At 33.3% G+C, this 11,815-nt stretch overlaps 1 long non-coding RNA gene across 1 annotated transcript; it reads right to left on the reverse strand.

Moving 5' to 3' along the window:
• Positions 1-1,750: 1,750 nt before the first annotated feature.
• On the reverse strand, positions 1,751-6,052 carry LOC146998374 (uncharacterized). Its single transcript, XR_015039297.1, has 3 exons — positions 5,963-6,052; positions 5,651-5,716; positions 1,751-1,911 (listed from the first exon to the last, which is right to left on the reverse strand). It is a non-coding gene; the product is annotated as an uncharacterized LOC146998374 (long non-coding RNA).
• Between the last annotated feature and the right edge of the window lie 5,763 nt (positions 6,053-11,815).

An 11,815-nucleotide genomic window follows, 5' to 3' on the forward strand; every position in this document is an offset into this window, starting at 1 on the left:
TAATCAAACTCTATAATTCTAAACAAACTGGCGTTCGGTTCGGCTGCAACAGCTCTAGCACCACGTTCTAAATTATAATTACAGTTCAACAAATAAATGTCTGGCGTATACATTCGAATAATCTAAGTTAAAAAAAAAGGGGGGGCTTTTTAATTTCTTCCACAACCAAGCATGCATGCACATAAAGCGAATAAAGAAAAACTTATGGAGTGCAATAGGCTTCTAATCCATAACATATTTAGTTAGTGATCGCCATCATTGGGAGCTATAAATATGCTATATTGACGGGAAGGAGAAAATTTTACTTCCTGAGTGAGCTAATTCAGAACTAGTGTTATTTCATCTGTCATCTTAAATTTAGGATGCCAAGTTACGTGACTAACAAAAACCTAGTATTTATATGAAGCTTGATAAAAATCAAAGTTTTGAAGACGGTATATGTGATCACGTTCGGTTGATTACCATTATGATCAGCAAATAACAACAGCAATATACTGATGTCTTTCTTATCTTTATATTCAGATGTAGTTTTCAGGGCAACTAGAGAAAATTTATTAATTACTTTTATTATTTTTGATACTTTCTACGTACGAAGATACATACTTGTAGGAAGAGAGATCTAAATATCATATTCGAACAAATAAAAATAAATCGTGACGTGAAGACCCTAGAGATACGGCTTCTGATTGCTTTTCAAATTTTTACCATATTAGTAACGATATAATCGAATAATCTTTCAAAGATTATTGTTTACCGATTTTAGGTAACAACTAGAAAACATTTTTTCTAACTTATCCTCAAACAAGTTTGCTATTGGTAATGAATACTGCTGTATCATGAATTAGGTACGGCGCTATGCATTTTGCTGACTGTACGCAATAAATTCTGTTGTCAAGTGCCCTTCCCCCAAAATTCTAAAATTTTATTGCTTGATGCTTCGCTGAATTTTACAATTTTGCTGTACCTAGATTCTGCCGTACCGGCAGTGATCATGATTTCAAATCCCCCTCCCCGAGATTTACTGTGTTATCTGAAAAACAGCTCACAAGTTGCTAAAAATAGCTATAAAACTGGTTCCTCAGCTTTTAGCAACGGCCTCCCGTTGTGCGTTTGGGAACTCAGCTTTTGAAAGAAAAGGAAGGGGAATAATTTCTCCTTGACTACAGTATAGATCAGGTCCGTTTGAGCTACTGCAAAATGTTCTGAAGTACACTTTTTTCTGTTTCGGCAACATTCATCTTGAGAATTCAAGACCTGTTCATTAGCCCTTAGCAAAGGCGTTGCTAGGGTTTTCAGCGCCCGGGGACAACTGAAGATTTTGCGCCCCTTTCTCTGTGCCAAGAACGGAAAAATTTCATTCTAAAATTTCATAAAATCAATTTGGTACCCCCTGAATGCTGCGCCCGGGGACAGATGCCCCACCCTAGCTACGCCACTGGCCCTTAGTAATTGACAGAAATGCTTTTAGAAAGTAGCGGGTTCATTGATACCAACAAAATGGTTGGTATCAATGAGCTAGGGATACGTTAGTTTCAGTTGTTGGGTTCAAATGAACCTTTCAAATACTAAAAAAGTCCTTTTGCATAATTGAAAGGATTTCATCTGAGAATAATTTTTCTACTTAAAAATGAGTTTTGCAGTACTTTTTAAATACTACTTGTATTTTTATTTTTGAAAATTTTCATAAATATTGTAATTAATTATTTCCAATTTTAATAACTCACAGAAAAAACACAATTTTCAAGAAATTTTTTATTATGGTTATTCAAACTTATACTAATATACATCATCTTTTATATTCCTTATACATTTGACACTGCATGCTTCAACCTGCATGTAAGTTTCTCTTCCTTAGTAACTCCTTACACAGAGACGTCTCAATGAAAGCCAAATCATGCACAAAATTTACACCTGAAAAAAAAATATGATAAAATATTTTTAACACCATATACTCGACAACAGAGTACATCACATACCCCCCCCAAAAAAAAGAAATTGCAAGAAATACAAATTTCTAACAGAAAAATGCATGTTCAAACAGCTGAAATTGTTTCACAAATTAATAATGCAGATAGCAAATGTAACATATGGCACTATTGCCACTCAGTGCAATCTCTGCATATCCTAAATTCTGCTGGCTGATGTCTTCGTAAGTTCTGAACATTTTTTTGCCTCTAAATTCTGCTGCTCAGGACCCTCTGCTAAATTATAAAATTTTGCTATGCACTAATCTCTAAATTCTAAAAATTTTGACTACCACTGGTTGCACAGGCCCTGATCAAAGCAAAGAGGCAAGATGCTACCTGCTATTGATAAACTGCCTTTTAAATACCACAGATCTAAATAAATATCAGTTTTATTTCCAAAACAGAATTATCTCACAGCTAAAGCATTGCCTTTGCAGAAAATCTTCTAAATGGAAATAGAATTGCATCCACATTACATGTGCAGAATCCCAATAATTCATTATAAACATAGTTCCAAACCATAGTTAGGCTTAGAACTCACAACAGTATTCTTCTTGGAAGTCTTCCTAAGGAAATGGTAGTATATTCAGGGAACATGTGGGCAAAATCATGACAGTATATCACAAGCCTAATTCTTGACCATACATACTAGAAAGATCACAGAAATTCCTCACAAGAAGCTAGATTAATATAACAAAATTTCATGCAACATATGGCATATAGGAAAAAGCAAGGACATTATAATCACTAGCATAGTTTATACCCAAATGAGTCGCAGATGGTGCACTATGTGCTCACAGCTGATTATCACTAATGCAGATATATATGTACTAATATTTAGAAGATGATGTCAGATCAGAATTGCATGAGAAATAAATCAAGAAACATCAATCAGATGCAGGAAATTGGTTTCAATGTGAAACAGCAGATGGATAATTGAAAAGGTTAGTAGAATTACCTTTTTTTCCAGAAGCAGTATCTTCGCAGAGGATACCCTAAGAGAAAACTAATATACACATCACACTTGATTTATACCATTGTACCACAACATAAGAATAAGTTAGACCCTTTATACTCCAGTCTTTCAACAGAAGTAGTGATTTTGATATCTTCCTCACAGTGGCATTTTAATTTTCAGTAATTTCTTTAGCCACAGGGAAACGCGCAGTATTTTGCTGAAGTTACTCAAGAGCTCTGCGATATCTTCGAACAGCATGGTTAGCACATTCTACTTTGATCACCCGTCCTCCATATGAAACGCTTTCTTTCACTTTGGCCATTGTGTTAACATCTCCATCTCCAACAAGTCGAGTACAACATATTTTGTGAAAACACTGGAGATAATTCAAACCTACCACAATGACACTGCTTTCCATACCTGTAGAAGGCCCATTCCAATTTCGCCAACAAAGGTGCACTTTATTTGCCATCTTGCCATCTTCAATAGCACTGCATATAAGGCACACTTTGTTGCGAATTCCAACAAACAAAATTTTCTGGGTGACCATGCCTATAATAACAGATATGCCACTTGAAGCATTGTAACCATGCCCATAGCTTCTTTTACACCAACCTCCATCAGCAATGAGAGTTATACAGTGATAACCATCATTATCTTTATCATTGCGAAGTTCTGCCTGCCTTTTCTCCTCTTCTATAGCAGCACACATAGTTTCCTGTGCACATCCCTGTATTATTTTGCCAGTACTTCGCTCACAAGAAGCAAAGGTAGAGTTGCTCATATATGGAATTTCCATGATGCTAAACTTTTCCTGCTCTTGTGAAAATCCACTGCCAGTAGATAACGCACCTAATACTGCAAGCTGATTTAGTCTGCTTTTCTCCATATCAGAACAAATTGTTGCCATTTCCCCACATAAAATTTTATCACATACATAGTTATATGTAGTGACAAGACCACGTCGAATCACTTTGTCAAAAATAAATGATCCTCCAAATTTACAATTTAGGGAATGTTGCTCTAATGTCCTAGCCTGCACTATCACAGAAGACATATTGCAAATTGTTCTGCCAGATGGTAATGGATTTGCCTTTCGTCGATCTTCCCTTTCGATAATTAAAGGTGAATCAGGAAACAGAAATTCATCATTAAGGTTCTCCTGAAGAGGCTCAGACTCCAAGCTAAAATATATATATGCACACAATATATATACATATATATAATTAATATATATAAATATTACAAATTAGGTTTAAATTTGGCTTATTTGATGACAGCAAAGCACTCGATCTGCCTAAGAGGAGGGATGCTTTCATGGAAGACTTTCTAAGGGAAATGGCTCATATACACATTATACATGGGGAAAACCATGAAAACGCCCATGCAGGCAGCGCATTTGCAATTAGGTTTAGAAAAATTTAGGCAACAGATAGCAAATAAATTAACAATAATAATACACTGGATTATCAGTATATTACTACAAGAAGATGAGTCATCTTCACAACTGCTGCTTCCATGCTCGCAGTGTCATTTGCTCGTGCAATATTAGTCAGTACTTTGTGTGCCCGAGGTTTCACATGAAGAGCCTCTACACCTGAGTATAAAATGTTCGTGTTCCAGTAAACACTGAATTCAGAGGGGCAAGAATAACTCTTTCATGGTGGATACCTCAGTTACCAAATGACTTTCTAAGGCTCTATTCAAGCCGTTGTATAAATGTCATAATTCCCAACTAACAACGCTTCGTAGTCAGACCTTGCTATGTCACAAAAACTAGTTTGGGCATTAAGCTTGAAGTTTTCAACTTTGTGTCGACTTGATATAAGAGTCGGCTAATCAGAGCATATACATGAAACCTATTGAGAGAGAAAGCTGTAGACACATACATGCATGCACAAATTTAGCTTCTCTAATTGGCTATGGCTTAGACCCTCTCTCGCAGGTGTGAATGGAACTCCCACATTTTATGCCTTATGATTATGTGTCTATGACATTTATACCATCATCTGAACGGAGCCTTAGGATGGCATACTAAGCAGATGCAATGTCTTGTGGGGATAAGCAATTTATACTCCTAAGCCTAAAAAAAAACTTGAAAAAAAAAAGATCACATGACTTAAATTTGTTGTCTAATTGCTCTAACTTGAGGCACATTACGAGAGGAAAGCAAAGGTAGTAATCAGAATTATTTAAAAAATTTTATCCTTATATTTTTCTTAAAAATTCTGTAAAATAATAAAATTTTTGGCTTTCCTCAAATAAATATATATGGAAAAAATAATAGCCACATAATCACAGATTTCATTTTGTTATATTTTATTAACAAAATTTAAATTACTAAAAATCTCTTTTATGAAGGGAACATAAAACATCATGAAAACAATGAAAAAGAAGCAATATTTAAAAAAGATAGTAGGCTTATTGATGAGGCTCCCATCAAAAGAATCGAACCCCAAAATATTTTCATTTGCTTCAGTGTCCCGTCTGAAAATTTCACTGATTTCAATGAATATATTTAAAAAAAAAATCTTTTATTTTCAAGTTCTTTCATGCAAAACGTCCAAATTTGGTACAAATCAAATTCATCCCCCTCTTTTTGATAGCTACAATATTATATTTAACAGTTTTAATAGCTATCAGTATGTAAACAACATAATGTAACACCATAAAAGAAAAACAAATGATGACATTTTAATTTTGGCATAGAGAAATACATATTTACCCCAAAAAAGAGCTTGTATTTCTACCTTCTACGTCAGAGTCAATAACTGAAATGTCCAGATCAGAACTGAGAAGAAAAGAACCATAATTAGTTTAATTAAGATACAATAACACGCCGACCAAGTATTAATTTAGAAGTCAAGCAACAAAAATCAGCATCATATTTTGAAATATTCACTATTTGAAAATATAATGCTGATTTTGGTTGCTTGACTTCTAAATTAATACATAATTAGTTAACCATAATTAAGTAACTGTAAGAGTTTCAATATTATGCACAGCTAATATCTATTTTAGAAATAAACCAACTTACCTCAAGAAAGCCTGGTTTGTCTTAGGAACATTAGCTGTAACTTCTGGTGTAGAAAAGTCAAATTTTTCACTTCCAGACCTAAGAATGAAAGAAATAAACTGCTATAAGATAATTAAAAAAAACATGAATAAATAAATAACACATAACAAACTTAAGCATTGAGCTATGTATGACTACCACCCACCTCAGACAGTGCGACAGATATTGCTGTATACTGTTTCGCCATACCACCTTGTGTAGCTATTATATCATGCTATATAACCACAGTTTAGAAAAATTACAAAACGCGTTATTTATATCTATCTAAAATGGTACATTACTACATGATTTGTAAGAATAAATTAGAGAGCTCTGCGAATGAAATTCCTTCCAATTAAAAAATGTAGGAATAAAGAAAATGCAGGAATTGCAAATGCAGAAATGAAAAAGGGATTATATTTTTTTGCATGGAATCCAGATGACATATTTTTCAACATGTTAGAAATTTCAATATTAATTTTAGGGGCCTAAAATATTAGGCCCCTAAAAGCAGAATATAGTTTTTAAATGTTCAGACAATCTTCCTATGAGAAGAATTCCTTTGAGAAGTACACATCTGAACCACAATTAAAAAACATGTACAAGAACAGAGCTGAGGACTTCTGTTTGCAGAAAGTCTGTCACATAACATATGAAAAGTTTCTTATTGGTAGATTTTTGATAAGACATATATTTTATTGTTATACAGAGAAAGCATTCACTCCCTTTCTACTAGAGATAATTCAATTTGGACAATGGCAAAAAGGCTAAGCAAGCCTGAGCGTATTGGTCCCATTCTTGGCACTAGTATGGTTTACGCTCAAAATACACGGCAGATATTTTCTAATTACCTGCATCCCAATATCAATTCAATTCAGCTTTTGGTGGAATTTACCATTTGTGACATATTTTTCAAAAACTACACTTCACAACATGCATACATGACAAATACACAGAACCATAAATAAACAAGCAATAATATATATTTATATATAAATTTTACTAAATGATCATAAAATGTTCCAACGCTAGAAGAAAGTTTTAACATCCAAGTAAATGACATAATAAAGTTGAACAGCGAGCACATGAATGAAATGTGCATACACCTGTAAAAATATACCATAGGTAACTGACAAAGCATTTCGTAGCAAAGATATGACTATAAAATTTCCAATAATACCATGTAATGATGGTGAATTCAATTTAGATCGCAAGAACATGCTCATACTTTTGAAAAGATTCAATTATTTCAGCAATTCCTTGTGAGTTGGAATTTACCCTTTCACTATTTCCCAACAATTTAGTGTGAATGGAAGAATAAATTGTTATAACAGAATTGAACAATTATTAGCATCCCCTCATACACACACACAAACACACACATACAAAAAAAAAAAAAAAAAAAAAAAAAAACCTTACTTTGTAAAAAAAATCATCCGGGCAATGATTGTAAAAAAAATCATCCGGGCAATGATTCTCCTTTGACACAGATGCAGTTGTATCAATAATTTCTGACCTTCAATAAAAAAAAAAATACGCATATTTTACTTCTGAATTAACTTGCTACAAAATCATAAACACGAGGTAGTCGATATAAAGAATAAATTATTTCTCACCTTTCGAAAACATCCGCTTGTTCGGAATCTTCCACATCTCGGGAATTTAATTTCATATTTTTTTCTTGAACTCGACGTTTTCGCTGAATTCTGAATCTTTTATTAAAACCAGGATGTTTTTTTGGTCGTCCTTGATATTTTCGCATATTTTTTGCTGACCACAGTACAAATAAATGTAAACAAAACGAGTGCGGAATAGCAATGCAATAGGGTTGCCGTAAACGTCATTCCGCTGACAGCTGACACTGTTTAGTGAAAACTGTGTATAAAGGAATATATGAAACGCTTCTAAATATTATTTAGAAAAAAATATGATTTATAACTGATATCAAAATCAATTACTTCGTGAATTTTTGCAGAAATAAGATTACAATGCTAAATTTTAACTCTTAGCGCCATCTATTGATGGCTTTCCAAAGTACACATTAAAATTACGTATTTCAAACTAAGTTTTTTAAAATATAATATTTAAGTAAATTTCATTCCAAACCTGATTCTAACATTTTGATTCCAAAACTGACCTATTGCTTTATATTTCTGCCAAATTTCACGCAACATAGTTTCTTAATTAGCGATTCTGCGTGTAAACAAATTTTTAGTATTGTAATGCTGCTGTAGTAGACCACCTTAAAGAGCTTGCAGCCTCCCTAACTATATTATATGCTAGGATGTAATCTAATCCTTTAGTCTGCAAATATTTCATTACTGGCTCAGTATAATGAAATATTTTCAAATATACATGAGCAGACAAAATTATTCTAAAAGTTGATATTTTATCCAGAAGATTTTGCTATTTGTCATATCTGTGCATTTTGTATACCATTGGAAGATATACTTTTCAGAGAAAGTATTAATTCTACGCATGGCTGTCTCGCCGATTTATCTGTATCAATTCGATTGTTCGAATTTCTTGATCAGCCCATAACCGCACCAGCCCACCAGCCTTATCCACCACTGAATCTTACGGATATCTAAAGTGTGAAGAAATATGTGAAAAACATGTTTTGCCCCTGTGGCGACTTGCTTATTACAACGCTGCCAGTCTGGTAACCCATAACAATAAAAGACAAAATAATATTTATTCTATTCTATTGTTATGATTATTAACGATCTGTCTCAATTATTGTACTACCTTAATAAAAATTGTATTACCACAGCCCCCTACCCCCTTGGGGGCCGAATTCTCAAGGGTAGAGGTCTTTGGGGGGGATCGAATTTCTGAAACTGGTTTTTAAGTATTCATGTTCCATACATTTTAAAGCAAGACTCTTGTGTACATCTGTTTCTTCCTTATATAAAAAAACGTAAAAACATGTTTTGCCTTTCCCCCCTTGGGTGCCGAATTTTCAAAAATCTCTTCTTAAATGACGCCTTCAGTAGACAAGAAATGAGCTCCTAGCTTTTGATATCTGCATCTGTAATAGCTTTGGGCGATGATGTATAGATGAATGAATGAATAAATATCAGGAATTCTTTTATATATAGATTTATAATTAAACAACTAAACAAAACGGTGCAAAAGGGAAAACACAAATCAAAATAATATATTATTTGATAGAAAATGAGAAACAACCAAAAATCAATATCAAACATGTAAATATGTATCCGACTTAAAAAGAAAAATACTGCAGAAAAACTAATAAAAGAAATTTATTTGCACTGAGTAATGCGCAGCACTTTCGTAACTTAACGGCACGGCGTTAGTGCCAGCTGATTCCTTTCTGCATGCCGAGCTCCCTGACATAAACACGCTGCGCGTGAATCTGCGCAAATGATCAGGGAGGAATCAGGAGGAAACTAGCATCTGAGGGGCTAGAGGCTTGTGTCCTGTTACTACCTGCTGACCTAGAGAAATTTCTCAGAAACTTTTGTTCGAAGAAAACGAGTTTTATATTTTTAAGAATTTCCATTCTGACAGCAAGATTTTGTTATTTTTCATATATAGATGAAAAGAAACTAATTTGTTTTTAATAAAGAAGAAAAAAATTAATAAGCTTATTTAAATTTTTTACACAGCACCGAGTAAGGAGACGAAATTTAATTTTCTTTATAAATACTTTTTCTCAGACAATACTTTAGTGTTTTTCAAATTACGAGAATAGCGCGTTAGTGCATGCATTTTCAAATCAGATTTATTTAATTAATATATATGGATATGCCGAACAAGCACACTTTCGCACACATACACTGTATATTAGTACATACATAAAAATGAAATAAAATTTGAAAACAAGCAATTTAAAAACTACTGTATTGAAAATTTGTTTTTACCTCATTTTTTTTTTCGTTATATACATTTACTTCAGTTTTTTTATATGCATTTACTTAATTTATTTTCTTATTTACTTAATTTTATTTTGTTATATGCATCTGTTAGTGTTTTAGAAAAATATTTAGATTTTTTGAGTATGGCAAAGGAAACGAGATCTATCAGCCAAAGGCAATGAATGTCTCCATGGACGACTTTCTAAGTAAAACGTACTCATGTTCATGTTACACATAGGGGAAATCACAAAATTCAACCAGTTCCTTTGTTTGGGTTCGAATACGAGTCGAAATAGCGATAATCAGATATCTTAGCCAGGAGGCCATTGATTGGGTTTGACAGATTTGGAAACCTAATAAATAGTATTTAATAAATATAATATTATTAATCGAATCGGATTTATATAAACCAAATAAAATTCTTATATCGAACACAACTAAAACTCGATATAACTTACACTGATAAACTTATGTGTAATAACACTGATAAATTAAAATACTAAACGGAATATACATCAATTCTACATAGATAATTTTTTGTAATGTATTTCGCTGGGAATGTCTGGCCGCAAAATCCTGATTATATATACCCTTATTTTAAGGTTATCACATATCTGATGGTTTGACTTTTACCTCAAAACACAAAGAATCCACAAAATTCAGTAAAATTAATAACTTTATTTCCCTGTTGAAAATTCTCTGAATCTTTTCAAATATAAAAGCACACGCGCCAAGCAGTTTGCTTTAAATAAATATATGCAGCAACGAGAAGATGCGCTTTCGACAGCAACTCGTTTCGAAAATAGAAATTTTTCTAAATGTAAGAGATTTGTCGCTTAAATTAATTTTTCATTAAACAAAAAAAAAAAAAAAAAAAAAAAAAAAAGAATCGCACATTATTAAAAGAATTTTATTGATAATTCAGATTCTGAAAACAAGAACATTGTTGTTATAAAAAACAAAGAAAAAATAAACAACATATTTCATTCAACGGGGGCCAACTTTGGCGCATGAACTTTTCAACATAAAAATATTTGAAGCATGTTATGGGTAAAGGTTTATTTGATTATGGCAAAGTACTCGATGGTTATTTGCCTAAGGTCAAGGATGCCTTCGTTCGAGGACTGCCTAACGGAAATTGGCTTGCATACATGTTACACATATGGAAAACTAAGAATATCATCTTGGCAACCAGCTCGTTTGCCGGGATTTGAACCCCGGACAGAACCACCAGTTGTTCCGTTAGACTCCGCTCAGTCGCTGGTGGGCTGCCGATAACGGAAAAGTTCAAAATTTCATATTAGAGGAAAAGTGGTAGCATAGTATAATTCGAAGTTATTGCCATTTCAGTAATGTGAAGAAATTTCAAGAATGTTTAATTATTTTATCTAGCCTATGACAAACTAAATAAAATAATTAAACATTCTTGGAATCGCTTCTCTTAACATACTGGTAGTTTGACCTGCATTCAAACCCTCGTGAACAAGCTGATTGCATGGGCGTTTTTATGGTTTTAACTTTTTGTAGTGCGAGATTGTTTCCCTTAGAAAATCTGTCACGAAAGCATACCTCCCCTTAGACAAATCGCCTTCACGTGCTTAATAATCTGACAAGCCAAACCAAACACAACCCGAGCGAGGACTCGTAGTCAAGGCACGTCATTATGAAAAGCTAACTAAAATTGGCTCATATTCACATTAAACATGCGCAACAAACATTCGCTAAAACTGGTATGCAGGCAATCCATTCATCAGGATTTGAACCCGCTTCAAACTATTAGTATTCAACGATTTTACCGCTACTTCGTTGGCGGCCTTTTGTAGTATCTATAAGAAAAGTAATCGCAAAGACACAATCATTGCGTACCGACGGATGAACTAAGTTCGGAATTTAAAGAATAACTTTCATTCGTGCTATTGCTGTTAGCATTGACATTTGGACAGATGTTAATTTA

This window comes from Stegodyphus dumicola, chromosome 2 (genome assembly GCF_044657685.1).
Source record: "Stegodyphus dumicola isolate Sdum_Otavi_A_Nest chromosome 2, ASM4465768v1".
NCBI lineage: Eukaryota > Metazoa > Arthropoda > Arachnida > Araneae > Eresidae > Stegodyphus > Stegodyphus dumicola.